Genomic DNA, 14,918 nt, shown 5'->3' with positions numbered 1-14,918 from the left:
GATGCACAGTGAACTTCAGCTACTTCATTTCCCAGGATTTTTAACAAGGGTTGTAGCTTCAAATGTACAACAGGAGAACTACTTTTCTGTTGCATGGACTTTGCTTTTATAAAGCTTTCCCTCCTCCAACCCCCCATTTGCTCAGCTTCAGGGACAACTTTCAAGGTTTCAGGACCAAATAAATTAATCCAAGTATACAAGAAAGACAACATTGCCCCCTGAAAAGAGATGGTCATATTTAGGCCTTATGTCATGGTGAAGAGGTCTATCACAAATTTGCAAGAGCAGTGAAGTAACTGCAGATCAGATGTTGATGGGTACCCATATGTTGTCAGTGCTTACTATGCCTCCATTACGGGCAGAGTTGATGCTGAACACCTGTCAACAGCAAAGGGGGTCCTTCCAAGACTGGAGGGAGTGAGCCTTCGGTTCAAACAAAGTAAATGCTTTCTGTAAACTAGACATGGTGTGCCTGGACTACAGGATGAGCAAAAAGGGGGTCCATCCTATTGCAGACAAAGTTATTTCAAATGAACAGGCTGCACCCCTACAGTACACTACATGTACTTAACAATGTTAGGTTACCACAGGTTTCTCCCAAATATTTCAGCCCATTTAGAACCTTTGGGTCCCTTTAGACATGCAGGGAGGCTGCTCCGATGCACTGTAATTACAGCACGTCAGAGCAGTCTTGATTAATCAAGACTGCTGAAGCGTGCTAATTAATATGCTCCAGCAGCCTCAGTGTCTCATGTATTCATCATCCCATCACTTCAAAATACCAGCGGGGGTGCTTTAGCTAAAGGTCATCAGATGAGCTTTAATTAAAGCATCCCTGCCACCAGTTTGGAGCACAGGATGCTGAATACAGAAGCTGCCGCAGGTGCTTTAATTAGAATGGTTCCCAAGAGCTGCTCTAATCAAAGTGCTCCCACCCCACCCCCAGGACCACGTGTAAAGACGGCCTTTCAGTCCATTTAGAACCTAAGAGCCTTTCCCCTTTCTCTGTTGGTGCCAGGTAAAGAGTCTAGAGAGCTGTCTAGGAATCTAAAGTGCTTTTGGTTCAAACTCTACATTTAATGAAGCACATGGAACATTGTTTGTATTTGATATTTGTCATTTTCCATACAAAAGGAGATTTCAGCAAAATGTCATTACATGACACATGGGTCAGATGTACCTTAAACTAAGTGGAGGAAAAAAGAATGGAAGGAATGCAAGCGGTCATAGATTTGTAAAAGTGAGCTATAGCACCATTGCTTGTCAAAGCTGTTTAATTTTCTCCCATCGTGCTGCATGTCACAATTTAACAAAGAACAAGACAACAGTTAGAAATCATAGAAGAAAGAAAGGTGTTAGGCAGTGAATTTTTGGAAGAAGAGCTAAATTTATGATTCAGAATCCTTTTTTCCTGATTTTGTGTGTCACATAAAGACAGCAGAGAAGAATGATGAATGTGGATGGCTGCAAATACATGAAGAAAAGCTGTCTAAGCTTTATTTTAAGAATAAAATCAAAAATTTCCAGGGGAAAAAGACCTTAAATTGCATTTGTTCTGTTATGGTTTGCGGGGGATAAGGAGGGGTTGAAAAAATATATATATATTATGCAGGTTTTTTATACACTAGATGGTAATATGTCATAAAAATCTTATGCAGCTGTTTCCCAGAAATATTACATATAAAACTTCTGTTTAGTGCAACTAATAAACAACTTTTTTAATTAAGAGCTGAAAAGAATGATAAGAGGTAGATTTTGATCTCAGCACATTGTAATAAAATATATATTTGTTGACAAATAACTTGGTGTAAATGGAGATATAGAGAAAGATAAATTTGTTATTGTGTAACAATCAACTTATTGCACCTTCAGTATATTAAAGATTGTATCAATATTTACACATATGAACATTTTTTAGGCTAAGCATTAATAGTACAGTAAAAGTTCTGTTATCTGGCATCTTACAAGCTGGCATGTTTCACTAACTGGCATGCCGGCTTGTAAGATAAAGTGAAAACAGAAGTGCCCACATGGCATTTCCGGTTTCTCTGAGGCCCCATTGCTTGGGGCAAAGCAGCCTGTGCTGTCAAGCCCCCATGGCCCAGGAGCATAACAGGGCTGTGCAGGACCCACCTCCCTGTCCTGCAGGGTCTGCAGGGAGGGGCAGGAGGGGTGGCAATGCCACCGAAGGGGTGGAGGGACACCCCAGACGTGGCGTAAGAAGCCATGGCCAGGGTCACTCAATTAACCAGCATTTTTGTTATCCAGCATATGTAATAACCATTCCCAGGGGATGCTGGATAACAGAGCTTTTACTGTATAAAACCAGTCAAACCATTAAAATGGGCCACTTTTTAAATGAACATTTAATTTCCAAATTCCTGTAATATATTAAAGCAGACCGATCTTTTCTAGTGAAAATTTTGATTTTTTTTCTTACAAGACTTAAGGGTAAGTCCCCTTTTAAAAACACTTTGTCATCCTTACCTCGAGCAACTGAAACTAGAACTTCTATAATCTAGCCAATGTTGCCTTAGCATTTACCCCATGTGATTTTCATTGGCTGAGGTAGTAAGAGCATCTCTCTTGTTTTTTATAAAGCATGTTGACATTTTCATATAAAACCTAAATATAATAGTTTTGCAGTTAATGTCCTTAGCTACCCAATAAACTTGACAAATATTTATCGTATTACCCAGGCATTGCACTCCTGTTTCTATGAGAAGCAGATGTTTGAGTAGAAGTAGTGTGCACAATGTGGATCAGGGATGTATTTGGTAGCCGCGTTGGTCTGAGACAAAAAGAAATGCAAAACTCTAGAACTCTTGGTTCAGAGATGATACCTTTTATTAGACCTATTAAGAAATCTCAAAAACAATTATCTTTCTTTGCAAGCTTTCAGGCACGCGTGCCCTTCTTCAGGCTGAGGAAAAATTAAAGATGGTAACAGTCCCCATAGGTAGAAAATAAACTCCATTTTGCACAGAACAAGCTGAAGGTGGATGTCTGTTCCTTTGGGTTCATGAGAGTTTCTTTGTGCGAGTTTCTTTCAGCTTCCTCTACGCAAAATGAAGTTCATTTTCTACCTATCGGGACTGTTACCATCTTTAACTTTCCCTGAGCCTGAAGAAGGGTGTGTGTGCCCGAAAGCTTGCAAAGAAAGATTTTTTTTGTGATTTCTTAGTTGATCCTGTAAAAGGTATCATTTCTGAACCAATGCCGATAAAGCATTAACTAGAACTCCAGAAAGTATGCAATTTTGGCTTAGCCATTTTACTTTTAAGTTCCCCAGTTTCCTCAGCTGTATAATAACACTGTGTTCAAAAGAGCTATGTAAGAGGGTTGGCATTTCTGTTACTTGATCATCTCTAGCAGGGATGAAAGCTAAGATCCAGTAAAAGGAAGATGAACATTTTTTGGATTCTGCCCAGCTAAAATGGATTATCTAATAGGTATTCCCATGCTTCCCCAACATACAGGTATAATACTAGCTCTGAAACAATTACATTACCAGTTTCCTCCACAAATCAAAACCTAAGCATAGAAATAAAACATACTACAAATAAGCATCTCTTGCTTTAGAGCTCAGATAGCACTTAGCCAAAAAATAATCTAATCCCCTTTTCTGTTCATCTCACATTAGTCTTCCATTTTATGAACACATAGTTTTAATAGGTCATCTATACTTGCTGTGTAATATAGTTCATTGTTGTTACATCAGGTCAAAAGCAATTAAATAATCCATGCTGTTCTGTACTGCAGTAGGCTGTTCAAGACAAAACAGTGCTAGGCAAGCCCCCAAAATTTAATACGAGCTTCACTACTGAAGCTAACTTGTGCACTCAGCTGTTTTTATGCTTTCTCAAAGGATTCAATTATCACCTGTTTTCATCACAATTACATTAATCAGTATTTTTTAATATTTTATTTTGCTTAGATGAGATAAAGAAAATGCTATTTCACAGTAAATGAAAATTCATAAATGCCACAGATTCCATTTGATGTAAAATGACACAGGCCACTGAAGATTTGAAACACTGTATGGTTTTACATAGCACTTTTCTAAAGTTATCAGAAGTCCTTACAAAATATCAAATTGAATAGTAGGAGTGTTTGGACTGTGAAGGGAAAGAGCAACCATTTCTTAGTAAAGCAAAAAAGCCTTGGGCATTACAGCCAGATTTCTGTCCGATGATGTAGCCAAGAGAAGCAGTCTCAAATCTATAAACAAAGCCAGAAAGTCAGGACAGCAAAGAAGGAGCAGCTTTGAATTCTTATTAGAAAGACAGCAACCTGACAACCCACAAGTCTCCCAATGGAAAACTTTAGTGTCAGTAGCAGCTGTGAGGTTAAATCCTAAAGTTATGCACCAGCATAATAATTCCAACCCATTGAATTCACTGCATATACTTATACCAGAATGGAATTCAGTCCTAAAAGTTCTACTTAGTAAGCCATATTGCCCCTTGACAAAGAAACCAGTAACCAAGGAATTGACCAGTAAGAGCTACATGTTACAAAATAAGTAGCTCACTCTAAAATGTTACTACAAAAATTGAACTTGAATACAATTGCACCAGGTTAAGTACACTGCATTTGCTTCTTTGCTAAGTTGGTCTCTGCACAATGAAGACAACAGTATATTGAAATGAAATCAGAAGGGCAGTATTTTATACTCACTCTACGCTGTTGTATATTACTACATAGGTATAAGGCAGTGGAGGAGAAGGCCTATTAGGTTTAGAAAGATCTTACAGTTTAGTCCAGGGGTGGGCAATTATTTCAGGCAGAGGGCCTGTCACAGGAGCACTGAGGTGCTCTGTGCCTTAAGGAAAGGAAGTAAGGAGAGCCGCCAATCAATGGGGCAGCTCAGGTGTTGGTTGCCGTGGCAACCAGGCGTGTCAGGTGGCCAGAAGGGGGCAGAGCTGGGCCTTATAAACAGCCTGGGCCGGAGCCTAGGGACCAGTTCCCTTCTGGCAGCTGCAGGAGTAGGAGCTCTGTGGTTGAGCTGAGTGGCCTGAGTTGGTGGTTGCAGCCTTACCTTGCTGACCGGCTGTGATGATGCTAGGGATGAGAACACCCTGAAAAGTGGTAGGGTTGGGAGCCCTAGAGGGGCTTGGAGTTTGCATTATAAGCGGGGAGGCTCTGTGTTGTTTATGTTGTAGCTGGCTGGCTGACCCTTTGGTTTACTTATGATTAGACCGGAGGACTGGGTGAGGTTGTAGGGGTGAGAGGAGGCCTCATGGGGGCTCCCCAGTAGCTTGGGGGTTCCTGGTGCCCAGCAGCAGCACAATGTGTAGTGCCACAGTGGGCACTGCACGAGGAGTGCCAGAAAGGTGCGCGGTGCGAGGCCCCAGAGTGGGGCCATGGGCGCTTGGGGTGTGGCGCAAGGCCCCAGAGTGGGGCCGGAGAGGGCGCCGAAGGGCAGGGGACCCAAACAACGTCCAAGTAACAGCTGTGAGGCTTGGGGCGTGCTAAAGGGGAGGTAGGAGGCACGCATAGCCCTTAAGGCAGGGGTGTGCAGAGGCACCCCATATGGAGTAGGGGTAGGAACACATGTACCATTCACCTGGGGATAAAGGCAGCCTCCCATATAAACTTAATTGTCATCAAAGTCATGGCGGGCGAGAAACCAAGGGTGCTGAATCACCTAGAGTGACAGTAGGGGGTGCTAGGGAGTTCACGGCCGCTCCTAGGACCCGCTCCCTCACGGGGCCACTTACCAAATTTTGGCAAGCTGTCGAGGGCAAAATGGGTAGTCCCACCATTTGACAGGTGCCCCGCTCCCTGGTCACCATCTTGGAACTTGAAGTCCCACTCCTTACCCCCAACCTTAGCCACCAGAAGTCCCTCCCCTTGCCCCTGGAAATATTCCTTTTAGCAAGGGGTTTTGCCATCTCAGAATCAGAAAAATACCAAACTCTATTCTAAAAAAAATCAAACATCTGCAACATTCGATTTCAAAAAATATTTTTTTCCTGATTTACATGTGTGTAGTGTACACAGAGGTGATTGCACAATAGCTTAAAATGAAATCTTACTCTTGTATAGTGTGGGAGGTGGGGGGTGGGGTGAGGCAGCATGTCGGGGGGTGGATATGTGGAGTATGGGTTTTGTAGGGGCTCTGTGTGAGGAGAAAGTGACTGGAGTGTGAGGGGGTATGAGGGTGGGAATCTTTGTGTATAGCATTGTGAAGGGGTGCATGTGTATGGTGGGGTATGCTTGTGGGACACCACCCTATGAACACACACTGCACCTCTCTCTTTTTCGTTCCTTCCCTCATTACTCTCTCTTTCTCTCCCCCTTCCTTATTGCATGGAGAGACACACATACACCATCCTGCTCCTGGCCCTGGGGTACCAGCAGAGCCCTGTGCTCCCATGGTCCAGTGATAAAGCCCAGGACCATGTTGTGCTCAAGCAGGTGGACAGGAAAGTAATGAAAACCGGGGCATGCAGACACTTCCGGTTGGGGGAGGCAGGGGTGGTAGGGGCCTGGGGTGGGGCTTGACTGGCCTTACTCCTGAGTCCTGCTGGTTTCCTCTAGGTCCTGCTGCCCCTGTCTCTAGTCATCTTTGACAGGCAGCCAGGAGCAGATAAATATTAATTTTCTAAACTTTTAAGATGACCTATGGACCAGAGAGAATAGCTTGGTAGGCCGAATCTGGCCCGCAGGCTGTATTTTGCCTGCCCCTGGTTTAGTCTGAAGTGTGTGCTTTATTTCATGAGCTCCTAGTTTGTTACAATAGAGTGCCTGTACCAACAGGTAATTTTACATGAACATTTAAATATGTTACCTGTTTCTAATACTCTTTTTCTATTGCTTATTCTCTTATCTTTTATCCATGCCACTGTCAAAGGCAGGTCTAGTTACTATGACAACAAGCAGTGAAAGAGAACTCCTAGATCTCCCTTATTCAGGGAAGCCACTGAAAGCATAACATTTGATTACCAAGGACAAGAAAAAGTGGGGATGGGAGTGATGGTCATAGGTTAATACAAAGGTTTGGAGTGGGGATACCATGAAGAAAACACTGGGCAGTGCCCACCACTCCTCAAACATGTGCAAGAAGCCAATGGATGCCTTCCAGTGAAACTATGACCAGAGACATGTGGAGGAGTGACAGGAAAATTGGCCTGCTGTCAAAGGCAGGCCTTTTTGTTACATAAATGATCTGTGGGCTCAGGCCCACTCTAAAAGTATAGGCCCCTCTCTGTTGCTGGAGGAAGGGCACTCAATGCATGACAACTGATTACTGGGGTCAAAGAATAAGAAACAGGTGGAAAAAGCAGGGATCCAGAGCTGCCTCCTGGAGTCATGGTGGGGAAAGGTAGGGTTTAGGAGACGCTAGACCCTACTTACCTGTGAGAAAGCAGGACTAAGAGGTGACAAAACCCTCCCCCGATTTGCCTGGAGGAGTGTGTGTACTGGCCAGGGTGACAGTCTGAGCCAGAAGCCTAGTTCCTGTGGCCAGCTGTTTCAGGGGATGCAGATCGGGGGAGGGAGGTATATTGCAGAGATGCCAGTGAGGGAGTGATGGCCTGCAGCTTGGGCCCCTCTGTTCTTGCTCCAGGTGTCACAAGCCAGGGAAGACCTGCCAATGGCTCCAGTGAGAGGTGCAAAGAGGTGGCTATTCTTCTCAAGGCATCACCCAGGCTGCTGTGTACAGACAGCCATCATATTTATTCTTGTGTCTAAAAGTTACTGATTAGATGTGTAAATAAGTATGGGCAAACCTGTAAGTCTATAACTCAGTTGGCTCAATGTTGGTACCTTTATTATCTATCTGTGATTATTATTCTCCTGTTGGGTTAGGGTTATTCAAAGAAAAGGTTATATGTTGTAACTGTCATTACTGGAGTTGTGGTGTGTACTGTATGTTCTTTTTAATAGCCTTTAGGAGGTAAACCTGCTTTGTTATATACAATACAAATTACAAATAATTAAATCCTGTATGTAGTTAATTATGTTTACAAGCCTCATCTTCTGTAAAGGGAGACCCTCTTCTCAAGGAACATGCCAAGCCACTAGAAGGGCTGGGTGAGCTCGCTGGCTCCCGGGCACCTCAGGATCCCCCCCATTCGGTGGCGGTCATAGGCAGCACCATGCGCCAGGGTAACACAAGGATGGGAGTGTGAGTCAGAGGTTCATAATAAGGGTTCTCAGGGGATACCAAGCAGAAAACAACACCAGGTAGCACCCACTGCCCCTCAAACAAGTCCAAGAAGTCTGTGGACACGGCCCAATGAGACACTGCCCAGAGATATACACCATACGAGTGACAGGAAAACAGCTCCACTGTCAAAAGCAGGATACTGAGCAGGATGCCCCTTTGGCTTCACCCAGAATGGTAGCTCTTGCATTCCTGATGTGCAATCTTGTTGCCAATGGGAACTTTTGTCATTGACTTCATATGCTGTTTCTACATGCCACAAGGATTTAATTCAGTTCAGTTCTCCCTAACTGAAACAGTGGGTTTTAAAAAATGCCACTTCAATTTGGGAAGAACTAAACCCCTGTGCCATGTACACAAGGATGGGGGCCCGATCTTTACCTGCCTTTTCAGTGGAGGGAAAGTTGGGGGAGGGTGAACTGCCAGCAGGCCGAGCAGTCCCTGAGGTGGTACCCAGTCCAGGCAGTCCCAGGAGACACTGCTGCTGCAGAAAGAAGCACTGCCTCCCCCCAATCCACTCGCAGCTGTGGAGGGAGGCACCAGGCCCCTACATAGCGCAGGCAGACTCTAGGGAGAGGAAAGGGAAAGGGGGGCGGGGGGAAGATCAGGCTTGCCACTTTTTTTCTTTTCTTCTGCCACTGAGTCCCACAGCCCCAGAGCTGTGCAGGGCCTGCCAAGCCCCACCCACATAGGCTTCCACCACCACGCGTACTGTTGCATTTTGTTAGCTAACAAACTAAAAGACTTTAGATGTGTTTTATCTTGTGTAGCAAAACCCCCCGTTTTTGTTCTTGTTTTTTTTTAATTTTAAAATACATTCCCTCCCCTTCCTCAACCATTTCTGACTTTTTCTCTCCCTCTCTATTTCCTATATGTAAGTATAAGTGAGCTAGGACATGTAAAATGCTGAAGCTTATCCTTTTGGTAGCAAGTTGTATTTGTTTTGGGGGGGTTTTTTCTCCTTTCCAAATCAGTGCTCTGTTATGGATATCCACTGTTTTATATTGTATCATTATTATGTTTTATATAGATTTTTACTGTTCTATATTACCATTTTGTTTGTCAAATCTTGTGTCACCTGCCCGGGCATACCCTATTGTAACTTTGTTGTAACTGTGTGACTCATACCTACCCCTCCTATGTAACTTGGTTCCTGAATGAATGGGGATAAATGAGGGTGCTTGAGACGCACAGTGGCAGTAGGTCTAAAAATAGCTGTCTATGAATGACCAAACCATCAACTCCACGACCCAACCATCACCTTTCATTGACCCTCCCTGGCTCAAGATTTGAAAGACAAAGACTGCTGCAGATCCCACCCAAGCCACTATTACAGACACCTGAAACTGCATGTTCTGGCCTGGAATGCACATGCTTAGTGCACCAGGGGCTGGCCCTTGCCTGGGCAAGACCCCTCCCACTGGGGTCACAGAAGGTTTGCCCCTATAAAAGGGGGCAGTGAAGACAGATCCAGTAAGGATGCCATCTTCACCTGGACCATGCTGGTGATCAACTCAGAGGTGCTGTTGGCAACCCCCACTCTGGACAACACCTGCTGGACAAAGATCCCAACTGGCCATCAAGGACCTCTTTCCAGCCTGGATAGGTATCTATCACCCTCTCTTCAGCCAAGGACTTGGACTCTGTTTCTCTTCCAATCCTTCATCTCAGTCTCTTTCTTCTGGTGTGTGTGTGTGTGAGCGCGTCAATAACTTCATGGGGCTGTGTAGTGTGTTTGTATGTTTAATAAACCTGTTATTTTGAAACCCTGAGTTGGGTTTTTGTCTGTTTCCTGTTTTTTTTTCCCCCTTACCCTCACTTATCTGCCCCTGATCTCCCAGCTGTCTGCCTCAGTTTCCAGCCCTGAGCTCTCAGCTGTCTGCCTCTCTCTCTTTCCTGACTGTCTCCTCCTTGCCACTGGACTCTTCCCCTTGCACCACTGACCTCGAGTAACCCTGTGGCCATTTGACCTTAAGTAACCCCAGCTCCCCTTCAGTCTGCCAGTTCTAAGCCTGGTCCCAGCAACTTTCACTCCTGGCACTTTCAACTGTCTCATTTTAGCCCCCATCCATCTCCCTCCTTCTGGATATCTTTGACCTTTGATTCCCCCTCTCATAGTCACCAAGCACCCTAGGTATCCCAAATACCCTAAACACACACATATACCCCACACCACCCAAGTTAGGAACTCACTTGTGTGTGTGTGTAGGTGGGCAGTCTGTGTGTGAACTGGTGAATATACATGTTATCTTGTGTGTGATATATGAATTAGTGATCCCTGTATGTGTACTGAATGTGTGGGTATTGACAACTGATTACTGTCTAATTTTTTATGTGTATACTGTGTATGAGCTTGAATTGGTAATAGGTGTGTATGTGCCTAGGCTGGTAATTTTGGATGCATGTGTATGCCTAGTTCATAGTGTGTGGGTGTATGCACCTGGTGTGTGTGCATGCACCTAATTGATTTGAGTGTGTGCATGTGCAATTGTACTTCATGCCCTCCTTCCTAACAGTACAATATTGAGATCCTGAGCATTGGCCTGACCCCACAGGGCAATGCTTGCTACGTACCAAAGTCATTTAAAGCAGAATACGCTGCTGAGCGTGCAAACAGCAATTCCATTAAAGTAGAATATACTGTGAAACATGCAAACAGCAATGCCATTAAAGCAGTGCAAAAGGGCATTTAAGCCACTTTAAAGGCCAATTTTGTGGTGTGTACAAATGCCCATAAGTACCAGGATTTCACCACAGGTTTCATAATAATAATGTGGCTGCTGATTGCCAATATTTCTGTGGGTTAGACCATCATACCTTACATTAAAATGAAACTGATGATTACCTTTAAGGGTGTTTCAGTGGGGGTCCTGTACAACTGCTAGATTAAAAATGTATAGTATTCATCTTTAAACACATGATGAGATGGTTCCTTGTGCTGATCCTGATGAGTAGGCACTTTGGCGTAAAAAAAAAAGATACACAGAGGACATGTCTATGCTGCTTCTGTTGTGCTCCCAAGAAAAAGAGGCACTGGCACCTACACCTGCTGTGCACATGCCAAAGCAAGAAGGAAGTCAGTGAAGCTGTCCTGAGGATACCCTTTGATGTCACTCCTAAGCAGTAGTGTAACAGGAGAGTCGGGGAGTGACCAGATCACCAGCCCTGGGTACCAGCTCTTGGGCGGATGCAAAAATAGCTGCAGATGCCATGGTTGTTCCCCAGTGCTCTCATATGCCCAGTTATGCCTCCTTTCTTGTGGGCAGCAGCTGGGGGTACACTTTGAGTTTCTCTGCCTCATTTCCACTTTTGTCAAAGTAGGAGATGCGCTTGCTTTTTGGGAGTGCTTTGGAAGCAGGAAAGGCATCCTCAGGCAGGCACTGCATGTACAAACTATTCTAATTTGCTTTCGTCTTTAGGACTGATAGATTCCTACAAACACAGTAAGCAGGATGAATTTCCCCCAGGAGCATAAGATTCCTCAGAACTGAGGACTTCAAACCTCATTCAAGTCATTCACACATTTTGCGCTGAATATAGCTGTTTGCATGGGGGACGAAGGGAGTATAAAATGTCCCCTAACTCTCCCATTCAGATTAGGCACATCTCATGTGGAAGAGAGAAAAGAACCTCTACATGGCTGCTGCTTGTTTTGGACAATCTAGATTGCCCTTCACTGAAAAAAACTGGGAAAGGATTTTAAAATAAGCTATTTTTCTTTTACCATTCTACACCATGACAAAGAACTAAACATACATATTACGCTCAGCAAGTGCAAAATTGACAGGACCTACATTTCTTGTCAGGAGAGGAGATTGCAGAGCAGCTACCCAGAATTTAATTATTATAAAATGAATAAAAAATAATTTGTCAGTCCCTATACCAGTCTTCAGGAAAAATTAGCTAGGATGAAATAAATGGACAACTAAGTTTGAATGGAGAATGCAAATGTCTCCAGGCTGTTAACTCAAAAGAGGTTGCAGGCTTGCATTTGGCAAAAGTTAAATGTAAAATAAGTTCTATCAAATTTCTTCACCTGCAAGTACAGAATTATGAAGTCAGCTCAGCTTAACTCCTGTAGTTCCTCAACAGCATAACAAATTAAGCAAGTCTTCAGGAAATAAATCCTTTTAAAGATCAGGTGTGCAAAAATAGCAGCAGCTGTACTGCTGGTATAGCTGCCACTGGGCTGCTGGCAGCACCACCCCTGGCGCTGCCTCATGGGCAGTTGCCAGGCAAAGTAGTTGAGCATCCAGTTACACCTTTGGAAACTCCTGTGCTTATGCAGAAGCCCACTGATTTCAACAGGGCTCCATTCAGATATAATACACAAGCCAAAGCTCATAAGCCTTCAAATTGTTTGCATCTCATTCTTAAGCAACAGAAACAGACAAGTAAATTTCACTCGTGTTTGCATTTTTTTCCCCAAATCTACTTTGCTTGCTGATGCTGATTGTGCTTGTGGTCAATATTATAATAATATGAATTCACTGTACTACAAGATGTAGGTCTACATGCCACAAACAATAATCAGAAATACACTTCTGTTCACATTACACTTTCTAAAGCATTCTCAGCTCTGTTTCTTTGTTTTGAGTTTTGTAATACTAATATAGTCTCGTGCTGTATTGCTTACTAAAATCTGTACATCATTTTGGAAGGTATTAATTTATCAGAAAAGGGGCAGATTATGAGCTAAAAGAAGGGAGAATCTTTTGTTTCTTTTTAAAAATGTATCATATTGTAGGGAAATATATTATAACATGTTTCTCACTGAAAGAAGAAAAAGCACACTTTCTAAAGTTTACCCAACATACTATATTCATATGGGACATTATTTTCGGAATGATAATACAAAAATCAGTTTCTCTCAATGAGCTTCATCTACACTTAGAAGTTGTACTGCTGCAGCTATTTTCATTAGTAGTATGGTATTTTATAAAAAATGTATAGTGGTAAATAGTGTGGCCAAAGATATACCAGTATAACTGTGATGACTTGCATAGTTATTCTCCTTTCCATACAGAAATATCTAGCACCTTTATACTGATATACAGTAACTGCATACACAAATTAACTGCATACACAAATCTGTAGATAGAAAGTATTAGACCGCTATCTCCGCCAATACAACTTTCTTATGAAGGTTAACCTTGACCTAGTGTTGACAGTCATGCTGCACCGGTGTCTTTCTTCTAAAATGTTGATCCAAAAATTTAGGGAAGTAGGAATTCAGGAAGGAATCACTCCAGTGAGAAAAGCTATCTAATGGCCTCTACTAGCATGAGCAGAACCAACAAAGGAACTGAAAGTCCACGGTACTACTCCATAAGAGTAGGAAATTAATTCAAAGTGATTAAAAGAAACTCTCACTTCTTTAGTCACACATGAGCCCTCCAGGCCCAACTCCTTACACTCAGATCAGGGTGCTTCCTTCCTTTGGGCAGTGGCTGTTTCAAGTGTAGTCTTACAAGACTCTTAGGCCCAAACCCAGCTCAGACTTTCCACCTGCTGTGGCCCTAAGGCCAACAGCATGTACCCTGCTAAGGCTCGCATTTTCCCTTCTCCAGTAGTACCCTTAGTCCCATAAAAAAGGGCAGCAGGACACACAGGTAGGGTTTCTCATCTCCTGCCTACCCAGACTTCTGGTACAAAGGATAGAAGGACTAACATTTCCTGTTTTCTCAGTCTAGCCAATTAGGCAGCAATGGAAGGGCCAACATTCACAGCACCACCACTGAATGTTAAACCCTGAAGAACAGTGAACCCAGGTCAACTCCATCTATGCCAGTGATTCTCAACCAGTGTGCCATGGCACCCTGGAGTGCTTAAGATCTTTTCTAGGTTGCCATGTAATGTTAGCACTGTTAGGTGTATAAATGTGATTCACACAATAAACCTAGAGATTTCAAGTAGAAATCCATAGTGTCAAAATATTCTGACCTGTTGAGGTCTTTTTGAGTTTGCTGCAATGGAAGAATTGCTCTATTACTTTTCTGTAGGCAAAAAAACAAGTGAAAACTAAGAGCTGACATTTTCCAGGGGGTGCCTTGAGTTTAATGAGGGGTGCCTCAAGTCTATCAAAGGCTGCCTTGAGCCTGAAAGTGTTGAGAACCACTGGTCTATACCTTAAAATAGATATAATATAGCTGTCTTATCCTATCATGACCCAACAGACATGCCTAAGAAGTAACAGAGTATCTGAAAACTGTTATCCTTTACACGAACCAGTAGAAAAAGGGGATGACACACAGAACTTGCCAAAGGATTTCACGGATACTTGTTTTCATGTATACACAAAGGCACCAAGTCAGCTACAAACATAAATAAAAGGCACATTTAAGAAAAGGGGTAGGGGTGAAGGGAAGAGATTATTCAGCTGTCACCATCCTGTTCAACAAGTCCATTGCTACTAGCAAGAAAGGCTGGCACCTTAAGGGCTAGCTGGTTCAAAGATGAATGAATCTTCATGGGCAACAATCTACTTCATCAGATATCTGATGAAGTAGGTCTTTGCCCACAAAAGCTCATGACTTTCTAAACTGGTTAGTTTCTAAGGGTGCTTATAAATGAGCTGTGAGGCTGCTCCAGCACTGTAATTACTTGACTTGATTAATCAAGTATGCTGGAGCATGGTAATTACCACACTCCAACAGACTCCAGCGCCTCATGCATCAGCATCCCCGAACTTAAAAGTGCCAGCAAGGACAATTTAACTAAAGCTCATCGAGCAATCTTTAGTTAA

The sequence above is a fragment of the Crocodylus siamensis genome, chromosome 3, assembly GCF_052110815.1.
Source record: "Crocodylus siamensis isolate JL-2025a chromosome 3, ASM5211081v1, whole genome shotgun sequence".
NCBI lineage: Eukaryota > Metazoa > Chordata > Crocodylia > Crocodylidae > Crocodylus > Crocodylus siamensis.
This window is presented reverse-complemented; position numbering follows the sequence as displayed.